Raw genomic sequence first — 25,265 nt, forward strand, 5'->3', positions numbered from 1 at the left:
AAAATAAGAAGGGTGGATTAGACGATTTATGAAATCCTACGACTCATATGTTGACAGAATAAGTTATGCTTATTGTGAGTAAGAAGTGTTCAGGATGATCCCTTCTCTTTCTTCTCTTGCTCTTTCTCTGTCTCTTCTGCTTGGTTTTTAAAGACAATGTTTTTGATAAAAATGAACAGGATGTCACTTGTCTCTATAAAAAACAGACTGACACTAGGTTGCATGGACTTTTACATTTAGGTCAAGTGCTAAGCTTTCAAACCAACTAAAATATATAAAGACAAAAGCTGAGAGTTCATACAACACCACCAGAGGTGTTATTTGCTCTGCTCATGGTCGAGGTTGCTCTGTTACAAGTGAGACCTGTTAAAATTGCATTGAGGGGGGGCACCTGGGTGGCTCAGTGGGTTAAGCTTCTGCCTTCGGCTCAGGTCATGATCTCAGGGTCCTAGGATCGAGCCCCACATCAGGCTCTCTGCTCAGCGGGGTGCCTGCTTCCTCCTTTCTCTCTGTTTGCCTCTCTGCATACCTATGATCTCTCTCTGTCAAATAAATAAAAAATTTTTAAAAAATTGCATTGAAGGTGCCATGCAATGCCCTTTTTATAACTAGAAGGTTATGTGAAGCCCGTCTGAATGGAACCTTGCTCTTCCCAACAGGGGTAGAGATTGCAGTTATGCATGGAGGTATACTCAGGTTCTGTCTAGAACCTTTATTTTCTCTTGTGTGTTTGTATTACGCACTTTTGGCTGGGTTGATTCCATTGGTTTGTGAGGGTGTGTGTGCTGGGCACGGGCCTCAAATCAAAACCAGCAACTTTTGTTCGTAGGCTTTTTCCATCTGCAGGGTTTTTCTGGAAAGACTCAGTTCTCCAACTCAACTGAAGTTATAGGGAGATTCCAACAAATGACTACCCAATCCAAGAAGAGAGATGCCGTCACTATTTCTCTGCTCAAGATGATTGCAGGGCTCTTCTTCGCTGCAGGGCAATGTCTTTGCCAGTAATGACTTCCCTTGGCCCTGACACTCTCCCACCAACTTGAGCGAAGGAGGTAACGTGTAGGAGATGCTTGATATTCAGGACCCTGGATGTGTTACCGCTTAGCTGATATCCAGAACCCTGGTTCTCACATCCTCACTGTGGTCTGGGGAGTTCCCTAAAACAGTCTTGCCAGCAGAACAAAGCTTATTGTCTGCCTAGATCGTGCTTCTATCAGTCTCTAGACTAAATCACTAAGGAGGCAATTCTCATTGCAGGAATTAACAAGCAAAATGGAGCTTTTCTTACCCAGGACAGGAATAAAGTAGGCAATTTATAACCTAGCAATAAGGCGAGGTTAGTAAATTCCGGTTCGGATTTTATGGCCCTTAAAGAACCAGGTCAAGCAAACTCTATGCCCCCAAGTGACCCTGAAACCAGGTGGTTCCAGCTCTTTAGGCCCCTTTCCCAAAAATTTGTACAGCAGCTTCCTGGAGCTGGCTGGAAGGAGTTGAGGCTGTTGGAATTTGGCCTGGCTTTGTAAATCTTCAGCTAACAGGGGCCCAATTCAGTGCTTCTTTTAAAAATTGGAAAGATAATGAGTGTTACTTTAAATTACCCTGGGGTTTGCAACCTTTTTGATTTCCTGCTCTCCCGGGAGAAGGTGTTCATTTTTCTCACCATCTGTGGCACTTCTGTAGGTGAACTGTATCATGGGCCATGCCTTCAAAAAAAAAAAAAAAAGTCTCATTGTTTGAGTCTCTCATAGTTGTCTTTCAACATGCTGATTTTCTCTGGCTACACTTTTGGAAACTGGCAGCCTTAGGGAGGATTTTGTGACCAGTATTATGATTTTGCTGTGAGCTTGCCAGTCCTCTTCTGATTCCGGTCGAGTCAGTCCTGTTGGGTCTTGATGCTTATTCTCTTTTCTGTTTACTCCACAGGGGATTTCATCACTGTGCCTCGGGGAATGGACTGAATACAATTTTCTGTATATAGGATGGGACTCAGTCTCAAAGTGTATTCCAAGTATTGGGCAATCTCTCTTCAACCTCTTTCCAAAATGGTACTTCCAGGCCATTTTTTTTTTTTTTTAATTACTTTCAATGGCAGGTTTTGCTTCACCTGGATATAAAAGAAGTTGGTGTTGGAAATGTATTTTTTTTAAGCTCTAAGTTGAGAATGATGTAGTTTGAGGGATGGAAAGTGACTTTCTGGGGTGGTTAATTTTTTTCTTCAGGACATCCTTTGGTTTGGTTCCATCATTTAGAATGTAGAGCTGTGTCCAGTTGGAGAAGGAGCCACTGTAATTTAATGACTAGACTTAGAACAGATTTGGTGGCATGAGTATCCCAGGCTGGCTCTTAGATTACACCCATCTAACCCAGGCACTCATGAGCTTGGATCTCTTTCCCCTTGAGCTTTTCCAGTATGATAAAGGATAATTCTTCCAACCAGGAGATCAGAGCACCTAGAGATGGTGGTTTTCCTATTATTCAAAGGAATAGAACGGGGAGACCTTTTTATCATTAACCAACATCAAACGTACTTTGGGAAGTCCCAGTTAGTATTTCTGGGCCTATAGAAACTAAGTCTGGGCTTATTCCAAACCCCAAAGGATCTTGTAGCAAGGCTGCTTCAGCCATTTCAAATCCTTCCTGGAGAACATGTAGAATGTTCTCAGGTGAGTCCAGTCTCTATTTCCTGAGCACTCTGCAGTCATCGAGGTTGATGGTGTAGACATGGCTCATGGTCCCATCTTTCTTTTCTTTTCTTATTATTCTTTAAGGAGAGACTTAAGTCTTCTTATCTGGTTTTGGAAACAATGGTGAGACCAGGCAACCTCTGCATTTTAGTTCCAAAATGCAATATATGATAATGAAGTTATAGGGTAAAAGTTTCTAAAACATGTCAACAGTTTGATGCACTGTTAGTTCTCTGCTCTAATTTTGTAATGGCTCCTTACTTCACTCAGGGTACAAGCTACGCCCTTACAGGGGCTTCCAGGCTCAAAGCTTCTGGACCCATTGTGCTCTGATCTCACCTCCTAGGACTTTCCTTCCTGTTCCCTCCTTGCTGTTTCCTGAGCATGCAGACATGTGCCTGCTATAGGGCCTGTACTATAGATATTCCTTCTGCCCCCAGATACCACCCACATGACTCACCCCTTCTCTTCTCTAAGAGTCTGCTAAGATTTCATTTTCTCAAGGAGGCCCTCTCTGACTACCCTATTTCATCCTGTAATTGGTCTCCCTAACTCTCCTTGAGACTCCTGAGTACCCTATTATTCTCCCAAAGCATTTAAAAATACGATGTAACCTAATTTTTATGTTATCTCACCCACTAGAATGTAAGATACACAAGGGTAGCAATTTTTGTCTGCTTTGTTCAAAATAAATACCACATTTCTAGAATAGTGGCCTTGTACTGGTACATAGAAGGTGCTAAATAAATAAATAAATATTTTAATTTTTTACTTATTTCTTAAAGATTCTACAGGTAAGTGAGATCTATGGTACTTGTCTTTCTCTTTCTGACTTATGTCACTTAGCATAAATGCCCTCAAGATCCATTCATATAGTCACAAATGGTAGAATTTCCTTTTTTATGGTTAAATAGTATTCCACTGTTCATATGTAGGTATGTGTGTGTATATATTATATAAATACATATATATGTACATCTATCTCTCTCTCTCTATATATATATCTCACATTTGTTTATTCATTTATCTATTCATTCACTCATTAATGGACACTTAGGTTATTCCTTATCTTGACTATTGTAAGTAGAGCTGCAGTGAACATGGGTATGCAGGTATCTCTTCAACATAGTGAGTTTATATGGCTGGTTGATATGGTAGTTCTATTTTTAAATTTTTGAGGAACCTCCAAAGTGACTCATCAGTATTTATTTATTTATTTTTACAGATTTTTTTTTTTTTTCCCAAGCTATAGGTCTTTTACCTGAAGGCAACCCTCTCTGATCTTCCAGTGACAGGAAAAATCAGAACTCCAGAGATTTTGTGTAGACACTGTTAATTGGCTCAGGTTGGGGCTATCCTGGTTAGAAGAAGGAAGGAAGGAAGAAAGGAAGGAAGGAATGGAGGGAGGAAGGAAGGGAGGAAGGAAAGAAAGAAACTTTCTGTATGTGTCAAGTAAATAGTGATAGTTGGCAAAATCAGAGTAAATATGGTTCTTTGTACTGTGCTAAATAGCAGAGCTAGAGTGATTCTTACAACTCAGATCATATGTCCCTCTGCTCAAAACCATCCAGTGGCTTTCTGTCTCCCCATTAAAAGTCAAGCTGTTATACTGACATATGTGGTAGTTCGTATTTTGTCAGTTTGGTGAGGCTGGAACTACTTTCCCCAGAATCCTCTTCCCTGAGTGGTTCTGGGTCAGATAGGCCAAAGAGGAATTTGTTTGAGATTTGGAAGGCAGGAGTGCAAGAGTGGTCATTACTGTTGGAAGGTCTTTATAGTCAAATATGGTAAACGACAAACATAGATGTGCCTAGCAGATCCTAGGTGTTTCTTACGCTCTCTGCTCCATGTCTAGCTCATCATGGCTACTCATCAACAACCCTCTGAAGCCCATCTTTGATGCTTGTCTATGGACCCACAGAGGGGGTGGCTCTGCACAGTCCACAGCTTTCCATAGACTCCTCTGCTAGCTCTTCCTAGTCCCATCCCAATAGCTGGATGTGCCTGGCTCCTAGATCCCCCTTGCAAGCTTATTCACCTTCACCACGTCCGGTTAGTGACTCTTCTCCAACATCCGATAACCTCTTCTAGGCTGTTACTTCCCCAGCTCATCCCACAGTTGTATGAAGTCTAATTCCTATAAAAATCCCTGTTCCAAAATCCTCACAGTGGTTCTGCTTCTCTGACTGAATCTTGACTGATTTAATCTAAAAAGTCCAAAGATGTGGGACCCAATTGGTACTTCCTCTGCCTACAATGTTCTTTCTGCAGATAGTCAAAGGGCTCACTTTCTTTCTTTCTTTTTTTTTTTTTTAAATAGGGTTCACTTTTCTTACTTCCTTCAGATCACTGTTCAAATGTAAGCCTAGAGTGGGATTCCTGATATAAAATAAGAACTCTTCCTCTTCTACCTCCATGGCTCTATCTCCCTTTGTGTTATTAGCCTTTGTAATATCTCTCATCACTTTGCATCTTATTTATTTATTTACCCCATGCCTTCCCACAAGCAATTGATACCAAGGGTCAACCTGGGTGTCTAGGAGGTCCTTGGATATTAAAATACTCACATCTTTATTACCCTTTAACTGAAATTTTGCATTTCCTTCAACTATGAGTATAGGCAGTAAATCCCTTGGTTTAGCAGGGCCTCTGACTTCTTATCAACAAAAGTCCCAGATATGCTTTATCACATTATAGTTGTTAACAATATCTTAAATATCATTTATGCTCATCACTTTGAAATTATGGTAGTTATTAGGGTCACAGTGAGATGACATGTGAGTGGAGCCTTTCCATCCAGAGATGCTCATAAGATGTAGCCAGTCAATTATAAAGACACACTGTGCCTGGTTGTCATTCAGTCAACAAATAGTGAAATCATGGCTTCTCACATTGGCAACTCAGACATCTCATTGCTTTCTAGTATTTCCTACTTAAAACGTTAACCAATCCATAGAAGGAGTTGTTTCTATTGTTTGTTAAAATTTTACAAGACTTGACAGTTGTATTAAAAAAAAAATGACAATAGGGTCCAAATGGAGTGACTTATGCTGTCCCAGGCCACCAACCTAAGAGTTAACTGAATTGCAGTTTCCCCTCTCCCAAAAATGGAATCTTAAACCAGTCCATTAAGAACCACCTGATCAGCATAGTTAGGTAACCTGTCTAATAGACTCCTGCCATCCCCAAAGGAAGAGACCTTGCAATAATCAACCTGCTTTTTTGCCTAGTATAACTTCCTTTTTCCTGCTCCCTTCCATCTATTAAAGTCTTTCTTTCTTTCTTTTTCAAGATTTTATTCACTTGAGAGAGAGAGAGTGAGAGAGAGAGAGAGCACAACAGGGTGAAGGGCAGAGGGAGAAGCAGACTCCCCGCTGAGCAGGGAGCCTAATGCAGGGCTCCATCCTGGGGCTCTGGGATCATGACCTGAGCCAAAGGCAGACACTCAACCAACTGAACCACCCAGGTGCCCCAAAAGTCTTTTCATTTTGTAAGGCTCCTTGGAGCACCTTTCTATCTGCTAGATGAAATGCTGCCTGCTTCATGAATCACTAAATAAAGCCAATAAGATCTTTACACTTTAATTTGTTGAATTTTGTTTTTTAACCATTCAAATGATAATTCTTAATTTTTTATAAGGCTGCATGGCCTTTTGTAACAAGACTAAGCATACGGTCTGGGAATAAAGACCAAATAAGTTTAAACACAGTGGATGGTTGAGATAATTATTAAATTGTGCTACTTAAAGTAATTTTTTGCTGAAAGACCATGCAGTAATGTGGGGTCAAGCACAGTGTTGCAAGTTACTGAAATTCAATGTAATTATTTTTTCTTTGAATTCTATGTATTTTATTCTATATGGTTGAAAATACTCTTTTGAGATGAGATCCATAGAATTTTTGAAATTGCCATGGGGTCCCTGGCACAAGAAGAGGTTAAAATCCTACAGTAGAATGTAAACTGCAAAAAGGTATAGACTTTCTCTATTCTGTACATTGCAACTGATCATTTATTTTGTTTAGATGTCTACCCCTTGATCAGACTTGATTAATTTCAAGAATAACCAAAGGCCAGATAGAACACTGTTATTAATATTCTCTCCACACCTTGATATCTACCCCCTTGCTTTTCCTGAGGATTGCCCTTCCCTTTATTCACTATTGGTGGCATGTTAACAAAAGGAATTGCATCCTTTGGAAGTTGCTAGTAACAACATTCCTAAAGATCCTGCCAACAGGTAAGGGCTTTTCAGGACACAATGCCAGACCTTCAGGACAACCTTAAGGGGGACCCACCTTAACAAAATACCCTAACAACAAGAAAGAAACCCAGTAATAACTCATACTTTGGGGATTTCCATGTTGCTCTTTTACCCCCATGAAAGAGACACACCACTGTACTCTAAATTGGCATTTTCACTCTTTTAAGAACATTGAATCAAACTACCTTCTGTCATACAGGTCTCAAAAATTTTGAGATGACAGGTTTTTCTCTGCTGAAGACCTGTGGCACCAGAAGGGGGCTTCTCAGGGCCCCTCATGCCATGGCATTTGGATAAGAAACTTGTGAACACTTCTCATATTAAGAGAAAAAACCCTGGGGGAAAAAACTGCAGTTTTAACACTGTGGTTCATTTTAATGAACGCAAGTCAAATAGCACAGCTACAACATGGCATAAATGGTAACTCCATCACCACTCTGTTTGTGTGCAGACTTTCTTTCTTTTTTTTTTTTTTTAAAGATTTTATTTATTTATTTGACAGACAGAGATCACAAGTAGGCAGAGAGACAAACAGAGAGAGAGGGGGAAGCAGGCTCCCTGCTGAGCAGAGAGCCCGATACGGGGCTCTATCCCAGGACACTGAGATCATGACCTGAGCTGAAGGCAGAGGCTTAACCCACTGAGCCACCCAGGCACCCCTATGTGTGCAGACTTTCTAAGGCACTTCCAAACCTGTTCCCTCATTTGACTTTCCAAAATCCAAAAGACATAGACTGAGCAGTTCCAAACAGATCAGAAGAACACAGATATGGACCACTTTCTTACACTATACATAAGAATAAACTCAAAATGGATGAGGAACCTAAATGTGAGACCTGAAACCCTAAAAAACCCAAGAAAAGAGCATAGGCAGTAGTTTCTCTGACATTAGCCATAGCAACATTTTTTCTAAATATGTCTCCTGAGATAAGGGAAACAAAAAGCAAAAACTAACCATTGGGACTCTGTCAAAATAAAAAGCTCGTGCACTGCAAAGAAAACAATCAACAAAACTAAAAGATAATATCTTGAATGGGAAAAGATATTAGCAAATGACATATCTGATAAAGGGTTAGTAGCCAGAATATATAAAGAACTTATACCACTGAACACCAAAAAAGCAAATCATCTGATTAACAATGGGCAAAAGAAATGAACAACATTTCTTCAAAGAAGACATGTGGATGGCCAACAGATACATGCAAAGATGCTCAGCATCACTCATCATCCCTGAAATGCAAATCAAAACCACAATGAGGGGGAGGAGTCAAGATGGCGGAGGAATAACAGACTGAGATGACATCAGGTGGTAGGAGTTTAGCTAGATAGTTATCAAACCATTCTGAACACATATAAACCCAACAGAAGATGGAAGAGAAGGAGAGCAGCAATTCTAGAAACAGACCACTTTCTGAAAGGTAGGACATGTGGAGAAGTGAATCCAAAGCAACAGCAAGATAGACTGTGGGGGGAGGGGCTGGCTCCCGGCAAGCAGTGGAGCAACGGAGCACAAAACTCAAACTTTTAAAAGTCTGCTCCACTGAGGGACATTGCTCCAGAGGCTAAGTGAGGGTGGAGCCCTCGCAGAAACAGTGTGGATTCAGGTCCCACGGGGTCACAGAAGGATCAGGGGTGTCTGAGTGTAGCAGAGCGTGCAGGTATCAGAATGAGGAAGCCAACTACAGAGATGGAGCCGAGGAGTGAGCTCTCAGCGCAGGGTTACCTTCAACTGTGATCCGCGGCACAGTCAGATCACTCTCTGAGCAGGAACACCAGAAGTGGCAGATCTGTGGAGACCTACCTTCATCAGCCAGAAGAGCAAAGCAGCAGGAATCTGCTGAGTCTGGAGACTCCAAACGGGGCCATGCACCAGAGACAGAAACACTTGGTCACAAGCCGGGTGTGCTCAGAGAACAGCCAAAGACCAGGGAGATGGGAGTGACTGAGCGCTTTTTTCTGAGGGCATACTGAGGAGTGGGGCCCCAAGCTCTCAGCTCCTCCGGGCCAGATATTGGGAGGCCGCCACTTTCATTCCAGCCCTCCAGAGCTCTACGGAAAGTGTTCAGGGAACAAAAACTCCTGAGAGAATGAGGAGATTACTTAGTCTGGCCCCAGGCAAAGGCAGTGCAATTCCACCTCAGGCAAAGGCATTTGAGAATCACTACAACCGGCCTCTACCTCAGAAGATCAGAAAGAACATCCAGCCAAGACCAAGCTCAATGATCAAGGAGAACAGCAGAATTACAGAGGAGGGGAAAGCAAAGCATGGAATTCATGGCTTTCCCCCCTTAATTCTGTAGTCTTGCGAAGTTAATTAAATTTTCAAAATTATATATTTTTCTTATTCTATTTTTTTAACTTTTCCTCTCTCCTCTTTTAATGTTTTTTTGACTAGTTTATCTTAACAATAACTTTCTAAAAGGAAATCTTTTTAAACCTTCATTATTATAGTCATATTTTATCCTTCATTGTACCTAACTTTATTTTTTTGTATACATATAGGGTTTTTTCTTCTAAACAATTCTGGGGTACAATTTCTTCTAATAGATCAAAATATACCCTAAATCTAGCACAGGGCTTTGTTCTAGTCTCCAGCCTAAGAAAATTCTCTCTACTTTCTTTTTCCAACCAACTTACCAACTACTTTCTTAGATTTTATAAAATTTTCATCTTTACAGTAATATTCCATCCCTTCATCGTGTTTAGCCATATATACATGGCTAATATATATTATTTATTATATAAGCCATATATATATATATATATATGGCTTATACATATATATGTATACTTATATATATATATAAACTTATATATATATAAGTGTATATATATATAAGTATAATATATATATATATATAAAAACTTATATATATATATAAGTGTATATATATATATATATATATATATATATATTAGTTTTTCTTTCTTTAAAATTTTGGGAGGTAGTTTCTTCTAAGAGACCAAAATACACCCAAAATCAAGTGGGTGGCTCTGTTCTATTCACCAGTCTAATATATATATTATATAATTATAATATATATGTATATATAATATATATAATATATATATGTATATGTGATTTTTCTCAACTTCTTTTTACTCCCTTTCTTCTCCCTCCTGATTTGGGGTCTCTTCTGACTTAGTTAGCATACATTTTTCTAGGGTCTTTACCACCCTTTTTGTATTTTATTCTCTTGTTCATATATTCTTATCTGGATAAAATGACAAGGCAGAAAACTCACCACAAAAAATAGAACAAGAGGGATTACCAAAGTCTAGGGACCTAATCAATATGGACATTGGTAATATGTCAGTTCTAGAGTTCAGAATGATGATTCTCAAGGTGCTAGCTAGGCTCAAAAAGGCATGGAATGTATTAGAGAAACTCTGTCTGGAGAAATAAAAGCCCTTTCTGGAGAAATAAAAGAACTAAAATTTGTCCAAGCTGACATCAAAAAAGCTATTAATGAGGTACAATGAAAAATGGAGGCTCTTACTGCTAGGATAAATGAGGCAGAAGAGAGACCAAATGATGGAGAATAAAGAAGCTGAGCAAAAGAGAGACAGTTACTGGACCATGAGGGGAGAATTTGAGAGATAAGTGATACCATAAGATGAAACCATATTAGAATAATTGGGATTCCAGAAGAAGAAAAAAGAGAGATGGGGGAAGAAGATATATTGGAGCAAATTATTGCAGAGAATTTCCCTAATATGGCAAAGGGAACAAGCATCAAAATCCAGGAAGCACAGAGAACCCTCTCAAAATCAATAAAAATAGGTCCACACCCCATCATCTAATAGTAAAGTGTATAAGTCTTACTGACAAAGAGAAAATCCTGAAAGCAGCCTGGGACAAGAAGTCTGTAACATACAATGGTAAAATTATTAGATTGGCAGCAGACTTATCCACAGACACCTGGCAGGCCAGAAAGAACTGGATGTATCTGAATGTATCAGAACACTAAATAAGAAAAACATGCAGCCCAAAATACTATATCCAGATAGGCTATCATTGAAAATAGAAAGAGAGATTAAAAAGCTTCCAGGACAAACAAAAACTAAAAGAATTTGTAAACACCAAACCAGCCCTATAGGAAATATTGGAAGGGATCCTCTAAACAAAGAGAGAGCCTAAAACAAGTAAATCAGAAAGGAACAGAGACAATATACAGTTGCAGTCACCTTACAGGCAATATAATGGCACTAAATTCATATCTTTCAATAGTTACCCTGAATGTAAAGGGGCTAAATGCCCCCAATTAAAAGACACAAGGTATAAGAATGGATTTAAAAAAAAAAAAAGACCCATCCATATGCTGTCTACAAGAAACTCATTTTAGACCCAAAGACACCTCCAGATTTAAAGTGAGGGGGTGGAAAACAATTTACCATAATAATGGGCATTAAAAAAAAAAGCTGGGGTGGCAATCCTTATATGAGATAAATTAGATTTTAAGCTAAAGACTATAATAAGAGATGAAGAAGGACACTATATCATACTGAAAGGGTCTGTCCAACAAGAAGAGCTAACAATTTTAAATATCTATGCCTCTAACATGGGAGGAGCTAACCATATAAACCAATTAATAACAAAATCAAAGAAACACATTGACAATAATACAATAATAGTAGGGGACTTTAACACCCCCCTCACTGAAACGGACAGATCATCCAAGCAAAAGATCAATAAGGAAATAAAGGCATTAAATGACACACTGGACCAGATGGATATCACATATATATATAGAATATTCCATCCCAAAGCAACAGAATAAACATTCTTCTCTATTGCACATAGAACATTCTCCAGAATAGATCACATCCTGACTTACAAATCAGGTCTCAACTGGTAATAAAAGATTGGGATCATTCCCTGCATATTTTCAGACCCCAATGCTCTGAAGCTAGAACTCAATCAGAAGACAAAAGTTGGAAAGAACTCAAATACATGGAGGCTAAAGAGCATCCTACTGAAGAATGAATGGGTCAACCAGGAAATTAAAGAGGAATTGAAATAATTCATGGAAACAAATGATAATGAAAATACAACTGTTCAAAATCTGTGGGACACAGCAAAGGCAGTCCTGAGAAAAAAATATATAACAACACAAGAGTTTCTCAAGGAACAAGAAAGGTCTCAAATATACAACCTACCCCTACACCTAAAGGAGCTGGAGAAAGAACAGCAAATAAAGCTTAAAACCAGAAGGAGAAGAGAAATAATAAAGATCAGAGCAGAAATCAATGAAATAGAAACTAAAAAAACAGTAGAACAAATCAATGAAACTAGGAGCTGGTTCTTTGAAATAATTAATAAGATTGATAAACCCCTGGCCAGACTTATCAAAAAGAAAAGAGAAAGGATGCAAATTAATATAATCATTAATGAAAGAGGAGAGATCACAACCAACACCAAAGAAATACAAACAACTATAAGAACATATTATGATCAACAATACGCCAGCAAATTTGACAATCTGGAAGAAACGGATGCATTCCTAGAGATGTTTAAACTACCAAAACTGAACCAGGTTAAGAAATAGAAAACTTGAGCAGATCCATAAATAGTAAGGAGATTGAAGCAGTCATCAAAAATCTCCCAACCACCGGGGCACCTGGGTGGTTCAGTGGGTTAAGGCCTCTGCTTTCAGCTCAGGTCATGATCCCAGGGTCCTGGAATCGAGCCCCACATCGGGCTCTCTCCTCCACAGGGAGCCTGCTTCCTCCTCTCTCTCTGCCTTCCTCTCTGCCTACTTGTGATCTCTGTCAAATAAATAAATAAAATCTTAAAAAAAAAATCTTCCAACCACCAAGAGCCCAGGGCCAGATGGCTTCCCAGGGGAATTCTACCAAACATTTAAAGAAGAATTAATACTTACTCTCTTGAAAGTGTTCCAAAAAATAGAAATGGAAGGAAAACTTCCAAACTCATTTTATGAGGCCAGCACTACCTTGATCCAAAACCAAAGACCCCATCAAAAAAGAGAATTACAGACCAATATCTTTGATGAACACAGATGCAAAAATTCTCACCAAAATACTAGCCAATAGGATCCAACAGTACATTAAAAGTGGGATTTATTTCAGGGCTGCAGGGTTGTTCAACATCCACAAATCAATCAATGTGATACAATACTTTAATAAAAGAACAAAAACCATATGAAACTCTCAATAGATGCTTAAAAAGCATTTGACAAAGTACAACACACTTTCTTGATCAAAACTCTTCAAAGTGTAGGGATAGAGGGTACATACCTCAATATTATCAAAGCCATCTATGAAAAACCCATAGCTAATACCATTCTCAATGGAGAAAAACTGAAAGCTTTTCTGCTAAGATCAGGACCACAGCAGGGATGTCCATTATCACTACTGCTATTCAACATAGTACTAGAAGTCCAAGCCTCAGCAATCAGACAACAAAAAGAAATTAAAGGCATCCAAATTGGCAAAAAAGAAGTCAAACTATCACTGTTTGCAGATGATATGATACTTTATGTGGAAAACCCAAAAGACTCCAGTCCAAATCTGCTAGAACTTGTACAGGAATTCAGTAAAGTGTCAGGATATAAAATCAATGCACAGAAATCAATTGCATTTCTATACATCAACAACAAGAAAGAAGAAAGAGAAATTAAGGAGCCAATCTCATTTATAATTGCACCCAAAACCATAAGATACTCAGGAATAAACCTAACCAAACAGGCAAAAAAAATCTGTCCTCAGAAAAACTATAAAGTACTCATGAAAGAAATTGAGGAAGACATAAAGAAATGGAAAAATGTTCCATACTCATGGATTGGTAGAACAAATATTGTGAAAATGTCTACGCTACCTCAAGCAATCTACATGTTTAATGCAATTGCTATCAAAATGCCATCATTTTTTTTCAAAGAAATGGAACAAATAATCCTAAAATTTATATGAAACCAGAAAAGACCTTGAATAGCCAGAGGAATGTTGAAAAAGAAAGCCAAAGTCGGTGGCATCACAATTCCAGATTTCAAGCTCTATTACAAAGCTGTCATCATCAAGACAGTATGCAATCAGCACAAAAACAGACACATAGATCAATGGAACAGAATAGAGAGCCCAGAAATAGACACTCAATTCTATGGTCAACTAACCTTTGACAAAGCAGTAAAGAATGTCCAATGGAAAAAAGGCAGTCTCTTCAACAAACGGTGTTGGGAAAATTGAACAGCCACATGCAGAAGAATGAAACTGGACCATTTCCTTACACCACACACAAAAATAGACTCAAAATGGATGAAGGACCTCAATGTGAGAAAGGAATCCATCAAAATCCTCGAGGAGAACACAGGCAACAACCTCTTCGACCTCAGCCTCAGCAACATCTTCCTAGAAACATCGCCAAAGGCAAGGGAAGCAAGAGCAAAAATGAACTATTGGGACTTCATCAAGATCAAAAGCTTTTGCACAGCAAAGGAAACAGTCAACAAAACAAAAAGACAACTGACAGAATGGGAGAAGATATTTGCAAACGACATATCAGATAAAGGGCTAGTATCCAAAATCTATAAAGAACTTATCCAACTCAACACCCAAAGAATAAATAATCCAATCAAGAAATGGGAAGAGGACATGGACAGACATTTCTGCAAAGAAGACATCCAGATGGTCAACAGACACATGAAAAAGTGCCCCACATCACTCGGCATCAGGGAAATACAAATCAAACCACAATGAGATACCACCTCACACCAGTCAGAATGGTTAAAATTAACCAGTCAGGTGTTGGTGAGGATGTGGAGAAAGGGGAACTCTCCTACACTGTTGGTGGGAATGCAAGCTGGTGCAGCCACTCTGGAAAACAGCATGGAGGTTCCTCAAAAACTTGAAAATAGAGCTACCCTACAACCCAGCAATTGCACTACTGGGTATTTACCCTAAAGATACAAATGTAGTGATCCGAAGGGGTATGTGCACCTGAATGTTTATAGCAGCAATGTCCACAATAGCCAAACTATGGAAAGAACCTAGATGTCCATCAACAGATGAAGGGATAAAGAAGATGTCGTGTATATATATTCAATGGAATATTATGCAGCCATCAAAACAAATGAAATCTTGCCATTTGCAATGATGTGGATGGAACTAGAGGGTATTATGCTGAGTGAAATAAGTCAATCAGAGAAAGACAATTATCATATGATCTCCCTGATATGAGGAATTTGAGAGGCAAAGTGGGGGGCTTGGGAGTAGGGAAGGAAAAAATGAAACAAGATGGGATCAGGAGGGAGAAAAACTATGAGACTCTTAATCTCAAAAAACAAACTGAGGGTTTCCGGGGGAGGGGAGTAGGGAGAGGGTGGTTGGGTTATGGACACTGGGGAGGGTATGAGCTATGGTCAGTGCTGTGAAGTGTGTAAGCCTGACTATTCACAGACCTGTACCACTGGGGCTAATGATACATTATATATTAATTTTTTAAAAAAGCCACAATGAGGTATCACCTCACACCTGTCAGAATGGCTAAAATCAAAAACACAAGAAGCAACAAGTGTTGGCCAGGATATGGAGAAAAGAACAACCATATAATCCAGTAACTCTACTATTGGGGATCTACATAAAGAACAGTAATTCAAAAAGATACATGCACTCCTATGTTTATTGCAGCACTATTTACAATAATCGAACTATGGAAGCGGCCCAACTGTCCAATAATAGATGAATGGATAAAGAAGATATAGGGTGCACACTCACACAGACATACACAATGGACTATTACTTAGCAATAAAAAAGAATGAAATCTTGCCATTTGCAATAACATGGCAGAATCTAGAGGGTACAATGCTAAGTGAAATAAGTCAGAGAAAGAAAAATACCATATGATTTCACTCATATGTGGAATTTAAGGAACAAAACTAAGTAAGAAAAAAGAGACTAATGACAAAACAAACTCTTAAATACAAGAGAACAAACTGGAGGCTGCCAGAGGGAGGTGGGTAGGATGATGGGTGAAATAGATGAAGGGCATAAAGAATACAGTTATCATGATGAGCACCAGGTGTTGTATGGAAGTGCTGAATCACTATTGTACACATGAAACTAATATAACACTGTATGATAATTATACTGGAGTTAAAATAGAAAGTATTAAAAAATACTAAAAAATTAAATAATAAAAAATAAAAAAGTATTTAATGCCACTTTTAAAAGTAAAACTAAACTTTATTTCCTTATTGATTTTATGTAGAGAAGGAGAATGAAAATTAATGCTTTCCTATGTTTTCCTAGAATAAGAAAGGGTAAGTTAAATTGGAAATTAACCCAGTTATTGTGGAACCTCAGTTTCTTATGATGGGACAAAATGTTGAGAAAGGTACTTTTCTAAGAGAATTACATTAAATGATAATATCTGATTAGTAGTGTTCTGATATCTAATTAATAGGTTTCCTAAGGTCCATTAAAAGATCTGTATTTTCTCATAAATATTTCAAGGAGAGAGAACAACATTTACTGATTTTTTGTTTTTGTTTTTGTTTCTTTTTTTACTTCAAGGCAGAGTGCTTGTTGCTAGACAAACATCCCATCTGAATGTCCCCACCTACCCTAAGAAGTCAGTATTAGTCACTGAAGCTCAAGGGGGTTAGGTATTCGACAAGGTCACACTCTTTCCATCATAATGCGCTCATCTAGGGCTCACAGAATTTCCCAGAGTTCCCATTTCACACCATCTTCATTGGATTATATTATTTGTTTAGGGTTGTTATTTAAACTGGCTGGCTTAAAATATTATATACATATATTTAAAAGAGAAACTTTGCATTGTTTGCTGGAAGTCAATAAATAGTACCACCAGTGAAGGTTGAGGGTAACTGCAAAAATAAATACAATGAAAAGAGGACAGTGTTAGCACATTTTAGCCAGTGATAGTTGTCAGTAGAAGTTCTTTTCTTTTTAAAGTTTTAATTTTTTAAAAGTTTTTAAGTAATTTTATTTAAATTTTAAATTTATTAAAATTTATTTATTTTATTAAATTTATTTATTTAAATAAAATTTATTAAAATTTTATTTAAGTAATCTCTACACCCTTTGTGGGGCTCGACCTCATGACCCCAAGATGAAGAGTCCCATGCTCCTCCAACTAAGCCATCCAGGGTCCCTGAGTTGTCACTAAAAAGTTCTAAGCCTGAAGCTGACTCTGCTAATCAGGGAGCCAACTAGTGCTGGAGATAAGCCATAATAAGACATAATTAACATATTAGTTTGTTGAGGCTGCTATATACAGTATCAAAGTCTGGGTGGCTGAAATAACAGAAATTAATTTCTCACAATTCTGGATGCAAGAAGTCCAAAAGGAAGATGTTGGTGGGGATGATTCCTTCTGAGGCTTATCTTGGCTTGTTAATGGCCATCTTCTCCCCGTGTTCTTACAAGGTCTTCCCTCTGTACTAGGTGTATCCAAACATTATCTTGTGATGAGGACATCAGTCATAGTGGATTAGGGCCCACTCTAATGACTTCATTTTAACTTAATTTCCTCTTTAAAGACCCAATTCCCATATTCAGTCACATACTGAGGTACTGGTGGGGGTAGGAACTCAAATTATGAGTTTTGGAGGGACACTATGCAGCTCATAACAATTAGGACCCAAATGAGATATTTTCCTTGGATCATGAGAAGGATTGAAACAATAGTGAAAACAACTTTCTCACTAGATGATTCAGCATTATTATCATGACCCAGAATCATCTAAAATAATCTCCTGGACCACGGGTGGTACTCATCCTATGAGTTGGAATACATGATACAGCATGCTCTATTGTAGGTATCTTTGTTAGATGCTGTGGGCATATCCCCCTGGCCCAAGCTGGATGACACCTGAAATGGTTGTGGAGTTCTGTTGTGCACAGATGGCTTCTGAACTTGGGCTGAGGGCTTCATGTGGCTCAAGGAGATCCTAGGCTAGCTTGCAGGAGGTATGGGCCTGAGTGCAAATAGTTTGTTTCCCTAGGAATGAGGAAGTGGTAGATACTCCTGCTTTTTTATGATTTGTAGGGATGATTTCAGGGGTTTTACATAGTGCCTGGACCAGTCTCCAGCAAAACTGAACCCTAATTACCCAGGGCAGCAACCTAGTCATTCATATGCCCTAAAACCGTTCCTCTCTTCTCTCATTCCTCTGCTCCCTCACTGTGCTGCCCGGGATTTCCTCCCCAAATTAACTTTCACCTAAATCCTTTTCTTAGGGTCTGCTTTTAGAGAATGCAATCAAAGAGTATATATATGGTGTGCCATCTAAAAAATGAGTAAGTAAAGAAATAACACAAAGCAAAGCTATGTGCTCATCTAGGGCTTGCCATTTCTGGATAACCAACCCAAATCCTACATTACTTTTTCTTAGAACAGTGGAGTAAATGCAGATGTAGAAGTAGGCATGGAGATGGAACGATGTCCTAGAAACTTCAAGAACCAAGAGCTTCTTTTTTTTTTTTTAAAGATTTTATTCATTTACTTGACAGAAAGAGATCATAAGTAGGCAGAGAGGCAGGCAGAGAGAGAGAGGGAAGCAGGCCCCCTGCTGAGCAGAGAGCCAGATGTGGGCCTCGACCCCAGGACCCTGAGATCATGACCTGAGCCGAAGGCAGCGGCTTAACCCACTGAGCCACCCAGGCGCCCCAAGAACCAAGAGCTTCTAACTCAAACCTTGATCATCTTCTCTGATGAAACTGTCTCCCTTCTCATTCCGGAAATTTGAAATGTGATGTTTAGCACAGCCTCAGAAACCACAGTGGGTGTGCTGAGTTTTTCTTTTCTTTCTGGTCTTTAGATAACTTGGGAGATAATTTGATTATACCTTAAGTTTCTTTGATAGATTAGACTCGTTGGAAATGGATTTTCTGATGATAAACGTGAAGAAGACCGCTTTGCCAGGAAAGGCGGAAGTACCTGATTGATCATTTTACTTAAAACTGAAGAGGTTTGCTGAGGATGTATAGACTTGACTTCAGAGCACAATATAAACAGAATTTCATATGCTGTCAGAACATTCTCTGCAGAAATTGTGTACCAAATGTCTTCTGAGATCCACAAATAAAGTAATAAACAATATGAACTCACTGATGCTTCTGATTCCCATAGAGCTTTAAACCAAAAAAAGTGTGTCAACAAGAAAGGATAGAGAATGATACATTAAATGCCACTTACGCATAACTTTATGAAATCTTAATAATTTGCCACAGTGCCCTTTTCCTTTCAAAGAAATAATGCAACACAAATGTGTCTGAAACTCTCTAGTATCTCTATTCCTCTTACCCTACATCACAGATGGATTTTGTTTTTTTCTTGGATTTTGTTGTTATCATCCCCAAGGATGTTTTAATATTTTTACCACACGTGCAGTATCATAAACTATAGAGTATTATTCCACATGTTTTTAAAACTTTCTGTAAGTGGATCATTCTGTTTGCATCACTTTATAACCTGATTTTTTAAAAATTCAATGTTGTATTTTAGGGATTTATCCATGTTTACATATATAATTTAGTTCACTCCTTTTAACTGCTTTAAAACATTCCATTGCATAAATAAAGCACAATTTGACTTTCCATTTTCTAGCTTATAAACATTTAGGTTGTCTCCAGTGTTTTTATATAACACATAATGGCTTTACAAATATTCCTGGACATGGTGCTTTGTGCATTTGGGCAGAAGTCTCCTGTAAGATATATACCTAGAGGCGGAAATGCTGGGTTATATACAACATGTAGCCTCAACTTTATTAAAGACTGCTATATCACTCTGTAAAGACTAATTTATAATCCCATCAGCATGTGTGAAATTTTTTCTTTCCCCCACATTCCCAACCCCCATTTAATATTGACAGACTGAAATTTTTTGCCAACCTGAGGTCTGTGAAAAGTATTTCATTCTGGTTTTAATTTACATCTTCTAAATTACTAGTGATGGGAAAGGGTTATTTATGTATCTTGGATGCTAATCTTTTGTGGTTCTATATGCATCATGAGTACTTTCTCCTAAGTGACTGAATTTCCTTGCATTTTGTTTTTGCACGGAAGGTCCAGATTTTAATGTAGTCAATTTTATCAATCTTTTTCTTTACACTTGGTGCTTTTTATGTATTATCTAAGAAATCCTTCCCTTCTCTGAGGTCATTCAGACATCATTCTACATTTATTCTGAAAGTTTTATAGTTTTACCTACACAATTAAGTCTAGAATCCACTTGGAATTAGAATAGAGAGGAGCTCTGATTTGATGTTTTTCCTTACGGATACTCAAATGTCCCAGATCCAGTTGTTGAAGAGACCATGGCTTTCTGGCTGCTCTGTATAACCACTCTTATCCTAAGTCAAGTATTCATAAGTGCATGAAGATAGCTCTTGATTCTCTAGTCCATTTTGTTGGTCTACCCATCTGTGTACAAGTTCCATAACATTTTCTTTCATTGCTATAGATTTATAATGTTGACATACTCCCGTGCAAATATTTTCCTCTGCATTCTACTTTACTCTTAATCATAATTGCCTTGGCTTTGTAATAGCTGTTTCCTCTTCCAAATGAATCTCAGGACCAGCTTGGCCAGTTCCATGAACAATATTGCCTATTAAAACAGCAATTAGATTTTTCACATTTGTGGATTAATTTAGGAATATTTAATATTTTTGTGACATCAAGTCTTCCTATCCATAACATATCCCCATTTATTTTGTTTTTTTTTAAAGGCATCTCAACATTTTATGACTTTCATATGGATGCTACACTTCTCAGGTTACTCCCAAAGGGAAGATAAATAGATTTCACCTCTTGATAGGCAGTAGCAAGGCTATGGAAGAATATGTGAGACCAGAAACATTATTGTAGCCATTTTGGAAAAATTCACTTTGCCATAACCTGCCCTCTGGCTACTGTAATTTATATGCCTCTCATATTTGAAGCAACTTAGCCTCTCCCCCAAGGACTGCAAAGTCTACTTGCATTATGACTTCTATTTCAGGCTCACAGTCCCAGACTTTGCCATCTAGATCATTCTCATGTGCAACGGGGGCTCTTTGGGTTTGGTTCTTCAAGTAGTGCTTCTAGGGATGATTCCCACTGCTCTTGAGACTTGTGAACTCGGGAAAGAATTGGGCTGTGACGTATATAGGAACACATACTGATGGGACAGTATAGAGTTAACCGCTATAGACCCTTCTCTTCCAAAAGGGGGAAGATGAGAAGCATGTAGGAATCCATACCAGTTTTGAAATCCAGTAGGGTACATGTAGCCATTTATTTGACTAGACTGCAGTATTACCACCTGGCAAGGGTGCACCATGACTCTTGGTTGTGCCCTCCAAGTCTTCTTTCCTTTTTTTGCAAAAAAATGGCCCATGTGACAGCTGAATGGTTTTCTCAGTCCGTTTTCTGCATGTAAAATGTTGGCTAAACCTTCCTTTCCATCTAAGGTGATATAGTTATTTTTAAAACCTCATGGGTTTCTTATGAATCAATGCATTTTTAATATATTCCATTAGACAAAACTATACCCACCAATCTTGCCAAATAAGCCCTTCTGCATCTTGGGCTTGCTGTAAAACTTCTAATGAACAGTATTCATCAGGTCCTTTGTTCTGTTAGTTAACAGGATCTAGGGAGCATTCTTGTAAGATCTCCAGAGGGCCTCCTTTCTGAGCAAAGCAGTTCTTGAGGCACTGGCTTGGGTATTTCTAAGGTTCTAATAAAGGCTCTTAGGATCTTGTCCTGGGCTTAATATTTCCTCTGAGGCTATCTCAAAATTTGAGACTACTGAGGAGGCTGTGAATTAGGAATCTTTTTTTTTTTTAAAACACATCAAGTCCTGGTTCCTTTATATTTCTTCCAAATATTACTTGAAATGTGAATAATTCCTTTTTTTTTTTTCAAGGTCATCTTTTTACTTTCCCATTTTACCACAGACGATGGGAAGAAGCTAGAAGACACTTTAGTTAAGTACATCGCCAGTTCTCCACATTGCTTCAGGAATGGTATTCCTAAACTTTGTCTCTTGACATAACAAGGATTTCCCCCAGCTTCTGAAAACATTTTTCTCACCTTCCTTTACACCCTCATGGAGAGCTTCATTAAGGATGATCAGGCATTCTTTTATGGTCTCTTCAAGATCCTTTAGGGTTTCACTAATACACTCCTTGAGATTTTTACAGTTTCTGCCTGCTACCTTGTCCCAAAGCCATTCCCAATATTTTAGATTTTTTTGTTGCACTGCATCTCACTTCTGGCACCAAAAGAGTGAAGGCTATACAACAGATTACTCCAAAAAATAGTGGCATACATAACCATCCATTTTGCTCATGAATCTGTGATGCAGGTAGGTCTTGGCAGGAATCGCTCTTGCCTACTCTACTTGACATCAGCTGGAGCGTCTTTAAGGCTATGGGTTGAAACCACCTGATAGCTCATTCACTCCCATATCTGGTGACTGATGCTGGCTGTTGGCTGAGACCTTAGCTTGGGTTGAATGAAATACCTACATGTTGTCTATTTGAGTGGCCTTTGAGCTGAGTTCCAAGGGTAAATATCCTAAGAAAGGGAGAGCATCAGAAGAAAGCTGTATGATCTTTGAAGGTCTAGTTCTGAAAATCCCCAGCATTATTTCTCCTGCATTCTACTTGCTGAGGCAGTCACAAGTCCCATCCCAGGAGAGAGAAAAAAAACAAACAAACAAAAAACAGACCCCCTGTTGATGAGCAGTGGCAAATTTCTGGAAGATCATATGGGAAATACCCGTGTGGCCTTTTGGGGAAAACACCTTTTGCTTTCATTACTATTTTATATAGAATTATCAGGCAGGCTTCTCTCAAGGCGACATTTGAACACATGTCCATGAAAGTCAGGGAGTCATGTTATGCTTGGGAAAGAGCAGTGAAAATAAGTGCAAAAACCCTGGGGGCAGATTATGATTGATGTATTTGAACCAGTTTGGCTGAGATCAGGTGAGTCAAAAAAAGAATAGTGTTCATTTAAGTTCAGAGAAGTAACCAGGTGCTTATTATTTAGGGTCTTGCAAAGACTTTAGCTTTTACTCCAAGCCATGTGGAAGGGGTAGGTTAACAGAGGGGTAGACATTATTGGCCTTAGGCTTCAAAAGGATCATTTATTGAGATGCAGTGCTCATGAGCTTATGGTGTATTTGTTATCACTGTGAAGATGAGCCACACCGAGATAAGTAGGAATGAGGTTTATTGCTACACACCCAGAGAACTCAATTATATTTGAGCTAAGAAGATAAGGGATAAATCTTGGTCTCTTGTAAATGTCTTTCTAAAATCTGTATTTGGTTTAAAGTTGAATTTGTACTTTTTAGGCATTACCAATAAAATTTAGCACCCTCTACAAGCAAACATTTTCTGATTTGGGAAACTTATAGGTTGGGGTGGCAAGTGTGCCGGGTATCTCTTCTTTGTCCTCTAGATCCATTACCCTCTCTACTCTGTTGTCTGGCTCAGGAGCTAACCTCAATATCTCTTGGACCTCTGGCTTCAGGGTGGGTATAGCCAATGGAAAGTTCTAGCAAGGAAAAGGGAGGAAGGAGAGTGAGATCAGGATATTAATCTTTGTATTCCATTTTGAGAGTTACCTCAACTATATGTTGACAGAAGGTCACAGCTTCACTTAAAGCAGCTGTTCTATGAGACTCTTTCCTTATTCCTGGTAAATTCTCTCTCTCCCCTTAAGGCCAAGGTGGTGGACTTCACTCCTACTTGTCCTCCATTTATGCATTCTCCCTTTGGTTCTCTATAACCACATCATTGTAAGTAGACCCTTTGCAAATAAGATCTTCTCAATCTTATTTTGCATATGCCATCTGTTCTTTTGGGGACCCTGAAGTGGTATAGCAATTCTTAAGCTCTAAAAATTCAAACTAGGGCACTTATGAATTTAATTTTGACTTATTGCCCTCCTCTCTCTTTGTCATTTCTTTTTTTTTTTAATTTTCCCCTCCCAGCCCTATAACTATGGGAGTGGCGGGATAAGTATACAGACATACTCAGAATTTGAAGAAGCAATTTATCGAGGAGTACAACTCTTCAAACTTGGATGTAATATAAGCAAATATATATCCACTTACAGGTGTTTGGGCATCAAAATCCATGTGAAACTGGCACATGTATTTTCCTTATGTAATGGAGGGTGGTGACTTCTTACCGGCCACCGCCTTTGTTCTTCACTCCCCGCAACTAAACATTTTATATTGTCACATATGGACATTTTACAAGGATATTCAGTAGAGGGCTAAAAGAAGTGATCCATGCTTATATCTGAGGAAAAAGCTCTAAAAACACATATGAAAGCTCTGAGGTGTGGACTTTGGATGCCAGAGCTTCATAAACCCTAAACATGCTGACTCTTACAATCAAACTTAACATTAGTACATTATCTGACTTAGTCCTGAGGCCTTTATGTTTCTCTCTTATTGTTTGTTTGATGATCTTCCTCTCCTCTTTCTTCTACTTTTTCCAGAGAAGAGCATTACACAGAGAATCAAATAGTCAAGATTTCAAACACATGGTGCATTTCTACTTTTTCTTTCCTTTTTTTTTTGAAATTACTGTACATTATCTCTTGACTGAATGAACTTGCTTGGACAAAGCCCAGGACTGGTCTGAGTAACTCTTTAATCAACAATTGTTGAAGGACTGTCTACATCTTTCCTAAAAGAGGCCAACTCTACATCTGGCTTAAAATGGTATTTGGCTTTCAGGCTCTTATTCCCCAACAAAAGACCTATGAGAATTGAGAAAAACACAAAAACTTAAACAATAATAGAAAGCCTAATGGAAATAATTGTCCCAATGAGGTTGGACCAAGAAAAATCCAGGCAAGATTTCCTTCATGGCAAGCTCAAGCTGCTGGTGTACCGGAGTGGGCCAGGACAAAGGAGGGAGGGAGAGTTGCTGAGAGCTTATCTTTGCCCTACTATAATAGTTACCCTATCACAAATTACTGCTAAAGTTAGTGGTTTCAAACAATGGAAATCACTTTTTTCTTTTTGGTCTCTCACAATTTTTGTAGGTCAGGAATTCAGACAGGGCACCATGAGCACAACTTGGCTCTGCTCCATGAGTTTTTAGAAACTCGGCAGGAAGATTGGAAGCCTGGGGCTGGAATCTTCTAAGCGCCTATTCACTCACTTTTGTGGTGGTTGGTGCTGGCTCTTGGACTGGGTCCTCACTGGAATTGTCAGGCAGAGCATCACACTAGGCCTTCCCATGTGCCATTGGGCTTCCCTACTACATCGTGGTTAAATTCCTAAGGGGAAATGTTCCATGAGAGAAAGAGCTATGCA

The sequence above is a fragment of the Meles meles genome, chromosome 20 (assembly GCF_922984935.1).
Source record: "Meles meles chromosome 20, mMelMel3.1 paternal haplotype, whole genome shotgun sequence".
In the NCBI taxonomy this organism is placed as follows: Eukaryota; Metazoa; Chordata; class Mammalia; order Carnivora; family Mustelidae; genus Meles; species Meles meles.